The sequence below is a fragment of the Arvicola amphibius genome, chromosome 6 (genome assembly GCF_903992535.2).
Source record: "Arvicola amphibius chromosome 6, mArvAmp1.2, whole genome shotgun sequence".
Taxonomy (NCBI): domain Eukaryota; kingdom Metazoa; phylum Chordata; class Mammalia; order Rodentia; family Cricetidae; genus Arvicola; species Arvicola amphibius.
The window spans coordinates 75,095,873-75,111,416 of NC_052052.2; the positions used below are offsets into that span (position 1 = coordinate 75,095,873).

General features: G+C 35.7%; 1 pseudogene; it reads right to left on the reverse strand.

The window, feature by feature from the left end:
- LOC121677228 overlaps positions 1-15,246 on the reverse strand; it is a 56,435-nt pseudogene extending 41,189 nt beyond the window's left edge.
- Between the last annotated feature and the right edge of the window lie 298 nt (positions 15,247-15,544).

Here is a 15,544-nt window from a genome sequence, read left to right on the forward strand (position 1 = left end):
GGGGCTACATGGCTTCTCATTAACTCTGCCTTCAGTTTAGTTTTTTTCAGCATTCAGTTTAGTTTTCCCTGCCTAGCTCTGTTCTGCCCTGCTCTGCTACAAGCTCAAATTAATTTCTTAATTAACCAATGGTATTCAGAGCATACAAAGAGGAATCCCACATCATGTCCCCTTTTCTGTTTAAATAAAAAATTTTATTATGTTAACTTTAACATAGTAAATTACATATAACAAGACAGGAATCAAGCAAGAATTACAGTCACAATATTTATATCTACTTTATCTTTTATCATAACTAAGGAAAACTATAAATATAACTACCTATTATTCAATTTTATCCAAGATGCCAGAAGGATATAATATTACCTAAGTAAACACGAAGTACATTGTAAGCTACTTCCAGAACTCTAGAGTTGTCAGAGACATCTCACTGCCTGGATAGTCACCCAAAGTTCTTCTGTACCACTGGGGCATCTATCTTCAGCCTACTTGCCCATAGTATCCAGCAGACTTTTCGATGAAGCAGGAAATTTCAAAGTCAGTTCTGTTTCGCCTATATTGGCAGTATGTCAGTCACATTTTTCTGTGTCCTGCTAAATGTCTAGCAGACTCTTTTACAAAGCAGGAACCCTGAAGGATCATCTCACATTTAGGCAAATTCAGCTGTCAATTTTCTGTGGGCCTTGCATATCCAGTTCACACAGCATAGCATCAAGCAGTCCAGGCAAGAGCAGATTCTTGCCCAAATGGCTCATCAATGACATAAGGAAACTCTTCAGTGCCCATCATCCTCTTGAAGTAGATTGGTGCTGCCAGGAGCTAATATGTCTCAATGTCATGAAAAGTCATAAGTGCCTAAAACATTTTAAATGCCATATTATGAAGGCCTTTGAAAGGTTTGAATATTATCTATCTAACTAAAATATATCTCTATATATCTAGAAAACCTAACTGGCATGACTACAAGATATCTATTATAGATGACTCTCTATTAATCTATATTTCTTAATTATACATTACAGTTTTAAATGAGCTTCACAAACACAACACTTTAATCAAGAGCAGAAATATACATATAACAAAATTGACCTTAAATTTGTAACAATAAACCAAGATCCATAAGAATGCAAATCCCTATAGCATATCCTCCTTTAAATGTAAATAAACATTTGTAGATAGTGTTTGGGAATATTGGCATAGTTCTCTCCAAACTGTTTCCTGCTTTTTGTTGGGTGAAGTATTCTTGAAGATGTTCATGGCAACTTTTCAGGGGATCTCGGTGCATCAAACACATTAGTCTAGAAGGAATCCATAGGTTCTCATCTTCTGTGGAAACAAAAGAAGAACCTCTTTTCCAAAGTAACATATACTTAGACCCAAATTTGAAGACAAGATACCGTTAAAGTATATATATAGGCTACTTAGTTTCTTTGCAGTCAAAAAATTCAAAAAACACAATAATATATATAATCCAGACTTTTGTGTATTTTCCATCTTTACATGGGTTATTTTTTCTCTATTACTTTTTTCTCTATTACTTTTTAATATTTATTTTATTATCTCTACTCCTTCAATCTATGACTATCTGTACTCTGTCTCTTTAAAGGCTTGGTTTTTTATAAACCATTTAATCCCTTTTATGACTTTCTATAATCTTTTTCTTCTCTTTCCCAAGCCTATGTATGTTTTTGAAACATGCCGTGTCTTATTTAGAGGTCTTTTCCATCTGAATTTGTCTCTATTTGTATCTGTATTGCTTTTCTGACCAGGACTGCTTCTTAAAATGCTAAGTGCTTCTTAACAACCTAAGTGCTAGCATTGCTAGGTCAAAGACAGCCTTGCCTGCTTACTCCACCCAGTCCAACATGGCACGGCAGAGGTCAGTTTAGCACAAGCCATGCTCACAGCCCAATTTTCAGGCACACAGTTGATCTATGTTGCCATTAAGCAAGTTATAGCACTCTACTCACAAACCCCATTTAAATGTTTCATCTCCTGAAAGAACCAGAGTTCACACTGGCAGCATGGCCCAGAAAGCCACTGTTTCAAAACCACATAGCTGTTTTTGCTGCTACCAATGAATCAGGAAAACCTCTCTTAAAGGAGCCATGGTGTTAAGCTATGCTTGACTCAGTTTTTCTTTTCTTTCTTTCTTTCTTTTACCTAGAATTCCTTCCCAAACTCTCTCAGGTTTTAAGTGGATTTTAGCTGGCCATATTGGCATGCCAAATTCTTGTAGGAGGCTGGTTGTTTGTTCCTTGCTGCTCAGCCCTGAAATAATAACACAGAAACCATATTATTTGCAATACTGTTTGACCAATAGCTTAAGCATATTTCTGACTAACTCATATCTTAAATTAACCTATCTCCATTAATCTGTGTATTGCCACAAGGTTGTGGCTTATTTGGTAAAGTTGCAGCATCTGTCTCCAGCAGGGCTACATGGCTTCTTACTGACTCTGCCTTCTTTCTCCCAGCATTCAGTTTAGTTTTTTCCTGTCTAACTCTGTTCTGCCCTGCTCTTCTACAGGCTCAAAGCAGTTTCTTTATTAATCAGTGGTATTCATAGCATACAGAGGGTAATCTCACATCATACCCTCAATTAAATATTTTTCTTTTAAGAGTTGTCATGGTCTTGGTGTCTTTTTACAGCAATAAAAACCCAAACTAAGATAGAAGTTGGTACCAGGGACTAGTATATTGTTGACATAGGCCCAGTCATGATTTTATTTGGAATAATATGGACTTTTGGACTATGTATTTGTAAAGCAGTTGAACATTTTACAAGCTGCTTAATGGGCCTATGAGGAGAAGTATGGAAGACAGTGGTGCTGAGAGTGATTTGATGAACTGCAGGGTGCTCACTCAAGAGATTATAAAGGAGAAGAATTTTAGGATGTTCCCTAGAGACAACTTTTGTGACATTTTGGTGAAGAAAGTAGCTACTTTTTGCCCTTGTCTGGAAAGTCTGCCTGAGGCTAAAATGAAGAATTATGGATTAATTACAGTGGGAGAGGAAATCTCAAAACAGCCTAGTATAGACTCTTTTGCATAGTTATGAGTGTTAACTCTGTTGAAGATTTTTGATGAAAAGAAGCAAGATGAGCAAAAAAATGAGCACAAAAGGAGTACCAGAAAGTGGAATGGAGATAAATTCTATGTTAAAGGAGATAAATAGATTTAAAAAAAATAGAATAAAGGTAGTGGTGACCTCAGAGCAAGATCTCACACAGCTAAATTTTCAGCTTGTGAAAAGGGACCAAAGAAAATCTTAGAGTCAAGTGTGACAATGCACATCTTTAATTCCAGCACTCAGGAGACAGAAGCTGGCAGATCTCTGAATTTGAGGGCAATTTGATCTACAGAGCCCATCTCAAGACAGTCAAGCATAGACAGTGAAGGTAAGAAGAAATCTAGTGAAGATGTAATTAAACAAGAAGGCCACGTGCCAGCTCCAGTAAACAGCAGAACTTGGCAGCTTTGGCCATGTGGTTGTAGTTCTGCATTGAGTTAAGCACAGAAGAAAGGAGTTATGGAATAAACCTCTGAGACTAGGCATGTGTCTGGGGTGTCCCTGAATGGAGACCTAGAAAGGCCATGAAACTGTGAAGTTGAAACCTGAATTGGCTTGGAGACCCCAAGATATTAGCAATGAGAGAGTTGTGGAATATCTGCTGAGGAAGGCTGTTAATCGGGAGTGAAACCAGCAGGAGAAAGAAGTGTGTTGCAGTCAACAGAGCAGAACAAAGTTGGAGATCTGAAAAGCGTTTGACATCAGATGTGAAGATGCAGAATTTGGAGTTGCCCAGCTGGTTTTTAGTCTTCTGTTGTTCCAGTATTTCCTTGTTGTGCTCCCTTCCCTGAATTTTGGAATGGAAATGTATAACCTTTGTCATTCATTATATGCTGGAAGTATGTGAACTGATTTTTATTTTGATTTTTTTACCAGTGATTTTATTTAAGAGATTGCATGAACCTCAGTAGAGACTTTGGAGTTTGGACTTTGGAACATTTGTTGAGACTGTGATAGACTATGGGGACTTACAAAGCTGAAGTAAATGTATTTTGCATTATGGTATGTTTAAAAGCTTATGGGAATCAGAAAGTAGAATGTTGTAGTTTGAATATAATTAACCCCATAATTTTATAGGGAGTGGCACTATTAGGATGTGTGGCTTTGTTGGAATGGGTATAGCCTTGTTGAAGGAAGTGTGTCACTGTGGGGGTGGCTTTTAAGGTTTCCTATGTTCAGGATACTGCCCAGTGACTCAGTCAACTTCCTGTTGCCTTCAAGATGTAGGACACTCAGTTACTCCTCCAGCAGCACATCTGCCTGCATATCTCCATGTTCCCTGCCATGATGATAAAGGATTGAACCTCTGAAGCTGTGAGTGAGCACCCTCAATTAAATATTTTTCTTTTAAGAGTTGTCATGCTCATGGTGTCTCTTCACAGCAACAGAAATCCTAACTATGACATCTAGTCTGAGCCTCCTCCTGCTTTCTAATCAGTTTTATGAAGCCTTTGAGTTGTTTGTTTTTTGAGCTTAATGAGAATCTCTGCAGGATGTAATGTTTCACCACCATAAGAACTTCCAGTGACTTACAGAGTTTCCCCCCAAAATGATGACTTCATCTCAGGAAATTATTAGATAACATGAGGTTCTCAGATGAATTATTTTGAGAGAGACTGAAGAGTTATATACAATATAGAAATAACAGGAAAAATATTAAAAATGTAAAGATAAATTATTTGATCAAGGGGCTTTCTCCTTTTCCTTCTTTTTCCATGCTTTCCCCTCTGTTTCTTTCCTTCCCTTTCTGTGCCATTCCTTCCCTTCTCCCTTTTCCCATCCTTTTTAAAATTAGTTTTCAAGATTTAAGTGTTTTGATTTTACATATATTTGACGGCATGTAGTTATATACACTAAACATGTGATTGGTGCCTATGAAAATCAGAAGTGGACATCAGTTCCTCTGGAACTGGAGTTACAAGCCACCATATTGGTTCTGGGAACTAAAGTAAGTTCTTGACAACAGCAGCAAATGTTCTAAATTGCCAAGATGTCTCTTTAGCCTTCTCATCTTATTTTTCCATTTTCATTGTTTTTCTTTCCTTAAGTTTTACATGCCAAAGACATGAAAGAAATACAAGGAATACACGTAGAAAGGATTGACTAGTTACTCTTCTTTTATTATTATTATTTTTTTTTTTTTTGGTTTTTTCGAGACAGGGTTCCTCTGTAGCTTTGGAGCCTGTCCTGGAACTAGCTCTTGTAGACCAGGCTGGTCTCGAACTCACAGAGATCCGCCTGTCTCTGCCTCCCGAGTGCTGGGATTAAAGGCGTGCGCTTACTCTTCTTTTATAATAAAACAAATGTTCTTAAAGTGAATGGACTTAATCTCTTCTTGAAAATAGCTTTCTGACAACTTTCTGAATGAATTTTACCAAATCATTTGATTTTAATGGTTATTCACACATTTGTAGGCCCAACTTCCAAACAACTTGCAAAACAAGTATGAATGTCTTCTGCTAACTCCCATTTAGTACATACTATCAAAGTTTAGGAATCCTTACACTGTGCCATATGGAAACCAAATTAAGTTTGCACCAAGATATTTCTGGGTATAGAAAAAGGGAAGTATGTTCTTCCCAAGTAATATCAAACACTTTATTTTTTCTTTTGTATATAGGGTTTTCATGTGAGATAAGTTATATGATGAAATTATCTCTAACCAGAACTTCAAAGAACACAAAGCTGACCTATTATTGTGCTAAAGAAAATTTAAAAATCCAAAAGAAATATAATATCAAAAGTGTAAGATTTCCTAAATAAAAAAAAATATACGTAGAGAAAATTTGTAAATAGCTTCAAAAAATTTTGTGTTATACCTCTAGAACTATTAATTACAGGCTGAAGGAACCACAAGTGTTGCTACTTCTAGCAACCATTGTCTGATGAAATGCATTTAAGACCAAGCTCAGTGTTTTCAAAATAAACTCAACCCACAGTCTCTGTCATTATATTTGTTGACATCTAAAAAGACACCTTACCTTAGCTGATGACCAGTGTGACAGAGCAGAATACTGACTAGAGAAGGAAGAATATAATGAATTCTTAAAATAATAATAACAATTGGTTCAAATATAAAATGTGTGGAGTTGAGGAAGGCAACTTATAAAGTCTGATTGTCTTTGAAAAGAGAGTCTCTCTATGAATGGCTTTGGGGTCTAGATAGCACTAATGAAAGGCTGCCATTAGGGTGGTGACTTAATTTAATAAGAGTGTTCATTTCACAATGTGTGGTTTCGTATGCACACTGACAGTCAGCAGTGAACACTGCAACTATGTATACACTGAAACTGATTCAGGTAGTACATGTGCAATAGAAATACAATTGCTCTAGGTCATGCAAGTATCTTTGGAAAGTTTTCTCTATTGTAAACTTTCATTCTGGGCAATATATATATATATATATATATATATATATATATATATATAAGTACTCTTATTAAATGAAGTCATCAGCCTATGAGCATCCTTCAGTTAATGCTATCTAGGTCCCAAACCCTCCTACAAAAAGACTCTCTTTTCAAAGACAACAGAATAGTTTATATTGAAGATGGCCTTTTTCAGTTCAAGAGGCCTTGCTCATCACTATAGAGCAGCAGGCATATGAGTCTCCATGGAGCCTCCACTGCCTCCACCTCCAGTGCAGTTTCAGGCAGAGTCTGCTATCCAGAAACTGGCATTGATTTGCAAATCTTGATGTAATTTTCACTGCTTTTGGCTGGTTGGATGGTTTTGTTTTGCTTTGTAGCTGTTGGTGGTGTTGGTGGTTTTTGCTAAGTTTGTGGAGATGTTCCTTCTAGAGAAACCTAGTACATTATTGTTTTCTCCAAGACCCTTCTCCTCTTCTCTGCCTGTGATGATAAAACAACAGAAATATGTTTGCAATTTTTGTCACTGAGGGTTTTTCTCTATTTTGTCTTTTTATATCCAAAACAAACAAATTCAAAGCCTTTGTTGTTTCATCAAGTACCATTTCCAAAGAGCTGGTCTAGTAGTCTAGACTCTCTTACAAGGTTTATTTTTTCTTTTTTGCTGTTTAGCACATCAGCAATATGTAATATGAGACACTGTAAAACTTCTTTTCTAATTTATTTCCTAAGCTTGAATAAACACAAGCAATTCAACTACAACCAATAACATTACATGAATAAAATTATCCTCACTTTCATTCTCCACTCTTATACAAACTTCCCATCTGCACACTTAATTCTTATCATGGAATGGGTGCAACATTGTGTTTTGCCTCTTGTTTTTATCATGTGGTCTTCCCATTTCCCTTGTCTAATTATCTTACAGCCTACATATGACTTGATTAATGAACATACTGTAATTTTATCAACAATTTCCTTATTATCAGACATTCAGATGGACAGCAAAAGATTATCCCTTCCTTTATTTGAATTTTAATTTAATGTGAATTCTCAAATGTAAATTTTATAGAGACAAATGGCAGAAACATTTCATTCTTAATAGAATCTACTTAAAATACAAAATGATGGCTGCAAATTCAACTGACACTAAGAACCTGAGAGTTCTTAGTTCCACTAAAAACTAATTTTACTATAATGTAGTAAATATGCATTATAATTTGATCATATTTATATAAACATGGGGTTTCATGAGTATATGTTATTATGTTCACTAACATTTTCAAAGCATGATACCTTTTTATTAATTGCTATTTAGTCAATCCTTCATATATGTATATGATATATTTTTACCATATTCTTCCTCTTATGCTTCTCCATCCTCCCTTTTCCAGACCCTGCCTTCCTACTACCTCTTTTTTTCTCTCTAGACTGTATTATTTCCACATTTATGTCATATATAGGTATGATTTATTTTTGTATCTATATGAGAGAAAACATCATTTGTCATTCTGAAAATTGTTAATATGATTACCTACAGCGCATGCATATCCTGCAAAAAATATAAAAAGCTGAATGAAAATATGCCATTGTGTATGTATACCAAATTTGTTTCCCCATTTCTGTATTGAATACCTATGTCTATTCTATTATTCAGCTACTGTTCATAATGCTGTGATCTATACTCATCCCATGATGTGTTGACTTGAAGTTCTTTGGAGAAATGCCCAGGAGTAGTATATTTAAGCCATTCAGAAGATTTATTATTAGTATTTTCAAAAGAAAACTAACTTATTTGTATAGTGACTTAGACTAGCTTACATTTCCACAAGCAGTGTATAAGGGTTCCTTTTTGTCCACATCCTTGATAACATTTGTTATTTTTTATTATCTTGATGAGTATCATTCTGACTAGGCTAAGATGGAATCTCAAAGTAGTTTTGATTTCTCTGGTGTCCATTGACATTGTTGTATTTACTTACTTATTTTTATTTATTTAATTTTGTGGGACCACACATGGACTACAGTACACATAGAGAGCTCATAGAAAATTTTTATGGAAGTCAGTTCTGTTCTATTCTTCTACCATGTGGGTCCTAAGGATTGAACTCAATTTAGTTATTATCCTTGGCAGCAATTGTTTTTCCTGACTAAACTCCTTTTAGCAGCCCATTTTCCATCTTTTAAGAACTTCTAGATATTTAATTAGTGCATTTGTTGATTGTATTTTTAACTTCTTGTTAATTTTAGAGTTCTTTATATACTCTAGGTGCTAATCTTCTGCTAGCTATGTAGCTGCCAATGATTTCCTCCCATGTTGTAAGCTACCTCCTCACTCAACTGTTTCCTTGGCAGTACAGAAGAATTTTAATATGGCTTCCCTTTTGTCAATTTGTGACATCTTTTTCTGAACAGCTAAAATCCTACTGAGAAAGTCATTGCATATGCTACTTGCTGGAATATTTCCTCCTACTAGTAGTTAAATTTCTTCTAGTAATTTAAGAGTTTTGGGTCTTATATTAAGGACTTTAATACATGTGTGATTGGTTATTGTTCAGGTTGAGATACAGGGATCAATTTTCATTCTGTATACTCATTTTCCAGCACTATTTGCTGAAGGAACTCTCTTTCCTTCAATGTATATTTTAACATATTTGCATAAAAAAATCCATGGACTGCACCTGTTTTTTACTCCATTTACTTCGTCTCCATATATGTTTTTGTTTTCATGATTTTGCAGTATACCTTGAAATCAGGTATGGTAATAGCTCTAGTGTAGTCTGTAGGGAGGCTTATACTGGTCCACAATCAGGGTCTTGCTTGGGTCAGAAATTTAGTGACAATTGATGAACAGAGTGTTGTTTATTTTTTGGTGTCTCATTTTGTGAATGTCACGGTTCCCCTGAGTTCCCCTTATTCCAGGTCTTTTGAATGTTCATGAATTCTACCTCTATAATGGAAAGTCAACATCCATCTCAAAATAATTTATTAATTGATTTGAGTAACACTCATCAGCCTAAGTATCTCCCTTTTGAGCTATAACTATGTATCAGACCTGCAGATCACAGGTTAGCTCTAGTTAATTTGTTCTTTAGTCCTAACTAGTGTTCTTGCTTTTCATACTAAAAGTTGATGATCTTTACAAACAGGAGACGATGGTATTCTTGTCTAGCTTGCCTTGTTTTTATTACAACTTTAGGCTTTTGGTAGACAAGGGATGATTCCAACAGTTATGAAACTCTGACATCTTTCATCTTCAACCCCAAAGTAGTACTATTATAAAATACCCAATTTCATTAAGAAGCAATGTATTTATATCTTTTCAAATATACAACATAAAATTCCTGATCGAAAAGCAATTATGCTACTAAATTGCAAATTTCCTTACTGATTTGTTTAGTTATTTAAGTAGAATGGATTATCCAATATTGGAAAAGCATAGGAAAAAGGGAAAATATGACTTATATCCTAGCAATCAGCTCATTTGAAATATAAATTTTACATAAAATTTTAAAAGTTAGTATGATAATCCCTAAGCAATAAGAAGTTCTCAGCTGACAATTCATAATCTTCCAGACTTTGTTTGTTTTTTGTGTTTTTTCTTTCTTCTTTTTTTCTAGAAAGCATCCTAAAACTTTGTTTTAGCAAAGAAAGGCATAGTAGTGAGTCCCTCACCTGGATCTGGTTGAAGACTTTTGTCAGCCAAGAAGAAAGAATTCCAGCACAGTTAGCATTTTCTGTGATAGTTGCCAGCATGAAGGAAATGTGACTTTTATATAAGAATATTTTCAAGTAAAAATAATTTAAAGTTAAAAATAAACAGCGATGGGTAGAAAGCTTGCACGGTGGTTAAACGCACTGGCTTCCCTTCCAGAGAACCTGGGTTTAGCTCCTTGTACCCATATGGCAGTTCACAACTCCAGTTCCCAGCTCCAATTCCCAGGGATCTGATAAACTCTTCTGTCTTCTGCCAGGACCAGGCAGGCATGTGGTACACAGATATACATGTAAGCAAAACATCCACAAATGTAAAATGAACTTTAAAAAAAATTTTAAAAAATGAACAAAACTTGAGATCTGAATGTGTCTGAATAGTTCTTGGAATCTCCTAAGACTGTAAACTTTGTTTACAGAGGAGCTACCCTTACATGTGCTCCTCTGTCAAGAGGTTCACCTTATCAATTGTGATTCTTTCAGGTATAGTCCAGAATCACTCGTGATCTCATTTAGGTTCCTTAGCAATCCTTCTAGGATAAATTCTGCAGAGTGCAGTCAAATCATAAACATGAGTATTGTAAAGACAGGAATATGTGATTCTTCTCTGAGAAGCTCAAGCTTATGCTCTCATGGGTATCTTCTTTTTTTTCTAAGCACCTCTTCCCCTTCATCCTCTTGCTGAAAACCTGTGTTAAAAAATGGGAAAGTGGTAGGAGAGATAGGAGAGGGATTGGAAGAGAGGATATGGGGATGGAAATAATCAAAACACATCATACATGTCTATGGAATTCTTAAACAATAAGATTAAACTAAGATTATTAAACTCATAATAAATCTTCTAAATGTCTTTTAGTTAACTCCAACTCTATTTCCTTTTGGCTTCCCCTGAACTCTTTTTCTGAGGCAAATACAAAGTTCCAATTGTACCTGAACTGTAGTCCCTAAGAGATTCATGGAACTCTGACTGCTGTGGGTGATTGTAAGAGTTGAGGCCTTAGTTACTACCATAGCTGATAATTTTAGAAAGAGTGTTGATCATTTTTTGTTTATTTTTTTGATATACCCCACTTGTACCTTTTGATATCAGTTTCTATTGGAGCTATTGTAGACCGTGCCATTCTGAACACTAGAGAATAAACTTTTTGGTGAGCAAAGGTTCTAAATTCCTGTTGGACAGAGCATGTGAAGTTAAGCATATTCTCAGCTTTCGAGATACTGCCAGATCGCATTCCAGGGCTGGGAAATCCACCCAGATCTGTGACAGTTCTATAGTTTCCTATAATTTCATTAACATATTCTGTTATTCATCCTTTCTATTCATCTATCTAATTAGAATGTACTACTATTAAACTTTGGCTGACAGTGTCTATATTATATTAGTATACTACATACTCCAATCAATAAACCAATATCAAGAAATTATGGTTTACTAATTAGTAAATTTTATTCTAATTTCCTTGTACTTTATTCCTTTTTATTGATGTTTCAATGCCCTATACAGGATACTAAATTATAATTAATTTTAATACCCTTAGGTTACATTTTGTATACATTATACTCTGTAAGTATCCAAGGATGACCTTGAGCTGCATCTAATCTTTGTGCTTCCACCTTTCACTCCCAAATGATGGAATTATAGGAATGGGCCACCATATCTAGTTTTGAGCAGTGATGGGGTTAAATCTAAGCTCATGTCTGCTGAGTTAGCTTTCTGCCAACTGAACTACTCCCAACCTGTTCTTAGGTTACTCTTGGGAGTTCTAATTTTCAGATTTTATTTTATTTGAAGATTTTATAGTATTTAATACTATTTTATAAATAGTATTAAAAGGATGTTTGAATGTCCTTGATTGGTGTTTTGTTCTTGTTTTAATTTTTTCTTCACAATTAAAACAGGTCTATCTTTAAGAAATCTATATAACAACTGATTTATAGATTTACTGTAATCCCTATTAAAACCTTAAAATTTATTTTACAGTAGAAAAAAATCTACTCTAAAATTTATATAGAATTCCAAGAGATCCACAGATAACAGCAACAGCAAAGAACAGTTCAAATTTTATTTATTGTAAAGCTACAATGATCAGTTTATACTAATGGATCATGCCTAAAATCCCAGCTTTCTGAGTTTGCTTCTCTGTTACTGTGACAAAATATTCTGACTAAAGGCACTTAGGTTTATTTGACTTACATTTCTGTATCACAGTGCATCACGGAGGGAAGTCAGCGCGGGAACTCAAGCAGGACCCCAGAGACAGGAAAAGAAGCAGAAATCACTAGGAAAGGCTGCCTTCTGGTAGACTGGTAATATATCTGTCATTGAGGTAGTCTAACAATGGCTTCCCTAATCTGGAGAATGCAAGAATCTAGTAACTGTTCAATTCATTAGGCTGGGTATCTTAGAAGTCCCAGTCTGGTGCTGAAGAGCTAGAGGATTCTTGAGGAACTTCTGGATTTCAGTATACATAAGAATACTGAAAAAGTTAGTTCTAATATTCATGAAGGAATGTCACAGCAAGATTATAGATATTCTTGCCAGCAAGAGTGGGAGCAAGCAGGCAAAAGTTCCTCCCTTCATGTTCTGCTATCTGCACTGCCACTAGAACGTACCAATCACATATCAGGTAAGTTTTCCTGCTTCAAATAATATAATCAAGAATAGCCTTTACAGGAATGCCCAGCATCTTCTGTTTTACTTTGATTCCAGATACAGTCTGTTTGATAGCCCAGTGAACCATGAGGTTAAGGCCAGTCTGGCCTTGGCTACATAGGACTCCACATCAGAAAATAAAACTAAAGCTAAGAGCTATTGTCAATTGATAATTTCTGGAGAAGCGACAGTTAATTTTCTTTAAGACTGTTGCCACTGATAAGTTGACCAGGCTCCAATCGAAAGCCATGCACTCATAAATACATGGGCAGCACTAATGAGACTTTATGAGAAAAAATGAAAGACCGTGTTAGGTGGATAGACAAGGGGGACTGGATCTGGGAGAAGTTGTGAATGGGATGAGTATGTTCAAAATAATTGTACAAAATTCTCAACTATTAAAAAGTAAAATTTAAAAAGATGAAGCTATGGTAGCCAACGCAGTTTGGTAATACAAGAAATAGATGTATAAATCACTGAAACAACAGAGACAGTAAAGAAAGAAACCATCACATATATGGTCACATAATGCCCACTTGTCTACCCTGCGACCAACCTCTAATAAGACACTATCCTATTTTAGAAAAAATCTTGATTGGTATTTCCACTTCTGACCCTTCAGAGACCATGCATCCCTTGCACAAAACACATTAATCCTGAGCTCATCGATGGGCACATATTTTGCTTATTTATTTATAGAAATATTCAAATAATGAATAGTTTCAGTTGTAGGGAGAACTTTTTTTTCAAAAGTACTCAGTTCTGCTCATGTAGCAGATGCAAAACTACTTGTGTATCTATGTGTCAATAAACATTCATTGACAAAAGAGGTTATTGACAATTTTGACCCCTTTGGTCTAGCTTGAATCACTATCAGTTTATCTTAAAAATAAAATATAAGTTCTTTAATTTTAAAAGATTATGCATGCCTGTTTGTGTTAGCATCACAAGACACCTTCCTTACCACTGAGTCTTCATATTTTGGTCACAGATTTCTCTCTTTCTTCCTTACTGTTTGAACAGAAGTTTATTATCAATATGATATGTTCCCATCAAATGAGTGAATTAGTCTTATAGATTCTTTGAACACCTTTCTTTCCATAATAGAAACTTTTCTAATATTATCTCTAAAAAGAAATAGACTTTCCAAGACAACCTATCTCAGGGTTCTTCACCTCTATCATTCTCAATATAAATTACTCTGCTTTAATTTCTTTATAATTAACTATCAAAATAAAGTGAGACTTTGCTTATTCCCCAGAGTATATTTTTGCCCCTACCCACCTCCCAGTCAGGCTGCAAGCCTGGAGAATTTAGAACTTCTGTTTTTCCTATGTCCAGTGCATACTCTGTATTTTGCAAATGACATGTATACTATAATTTCTTTATAATCTGTTAACAGAAAAATAAATAAAAACTATACTTAATGAGATATCAATAATAAGAGATATTCTGTTTTATTCATGATGTTTACTTCTACTATACCCTCAGCATAGAATAATTCATTAATATCATAATTTAATATGCCCCATACTAACTTTGAAAGACCATATCAACTTGCAATTTAATCACAGCAAAACTTGCATTTCAGGCTTAATCATAAACAAATACATGTTTGCTTCATGTATTATGTATTGACGGTGTAATACAAAGCTAAGTGTTCATGCTGTCATCATTTATCATAAAATCTTTTGATGGTTTCTTAATAGTTCAGCACAAAGATTTGTATACTTGTGATTTAAAAAACTGAATAATAAAACACACATACTGCATAACCATGAATCCTGTCCTAGTGACATCTGCTTTTTATTACAGCTGATCCTGTGCAATACTTTCAGGTATTACATAGTTGTCCTTTCATGAAATTTACATTTGGTAGGGATGTTTCTACAAATATTTGTGGACTATTAATGCAGCTCCTACTCATGTGCCTTAATTTACAGTTATTAAAATAATTACTCAAATTATGTTTACTCACTGATTCTGACTTCTGAATAAGCAAACGATCTTCAATCCATTTTAATTCTCTGTTTATAGCAACCAAAAGATAAAAGTGTTTTAGTCTTGTAAATGCTATTCCAGAAATACCACATGTCTGCTAGCACAGTCAATTTCTATCTAAACACACAGAAGCAGAACTGAGGTCAGATAGGTATATACTATCTGGGTCCATGGTCCAGTAGCAATCAGGGTCTGTGTTGATGGCCAAGGATACTGTTGCCAGTTGCCATCAATGCCCATGTGGATGCCTGGGGTTTGAACTGCTGCTTTGGGCGTTGTGGGTGTTCCAAGGCCATGCCACTGGGTCCATGCTGGACTGAGTGACCTGTGTTGCCAATGAGGCCCATGGTGACATCTGGATCTGGGCTGCTGCAAAGGACCATGTCTGTGTCCAGGTCCAACCGCAGCTGGAGTATGTGTGGGTAACTATGGCCCATATTGCCACCAAGGGCAACACAGACAGGGATATGGACTGCCACATAGGGCCATCTTAGTGCCCAATGGCTGAGCCTCTGCTAGGCCATATAGACCTGAGTGGTCTGTGCTGCCACCTAGGGCCATGGTGTCATCCAGGCCTGGACTGCCTCAGGGGCCAAGTTTGCGTCTATGGCCCTGCTGTGACCACAGTCTATGGTGAGGTTAATGGCTCCTGTTGCCACCTAAGGCAATGAGGATAAGAATGAACAGAGTTGGTCTCACCCTTCACTGGCTGCAGTACTAGGGAGAACTGGCCCT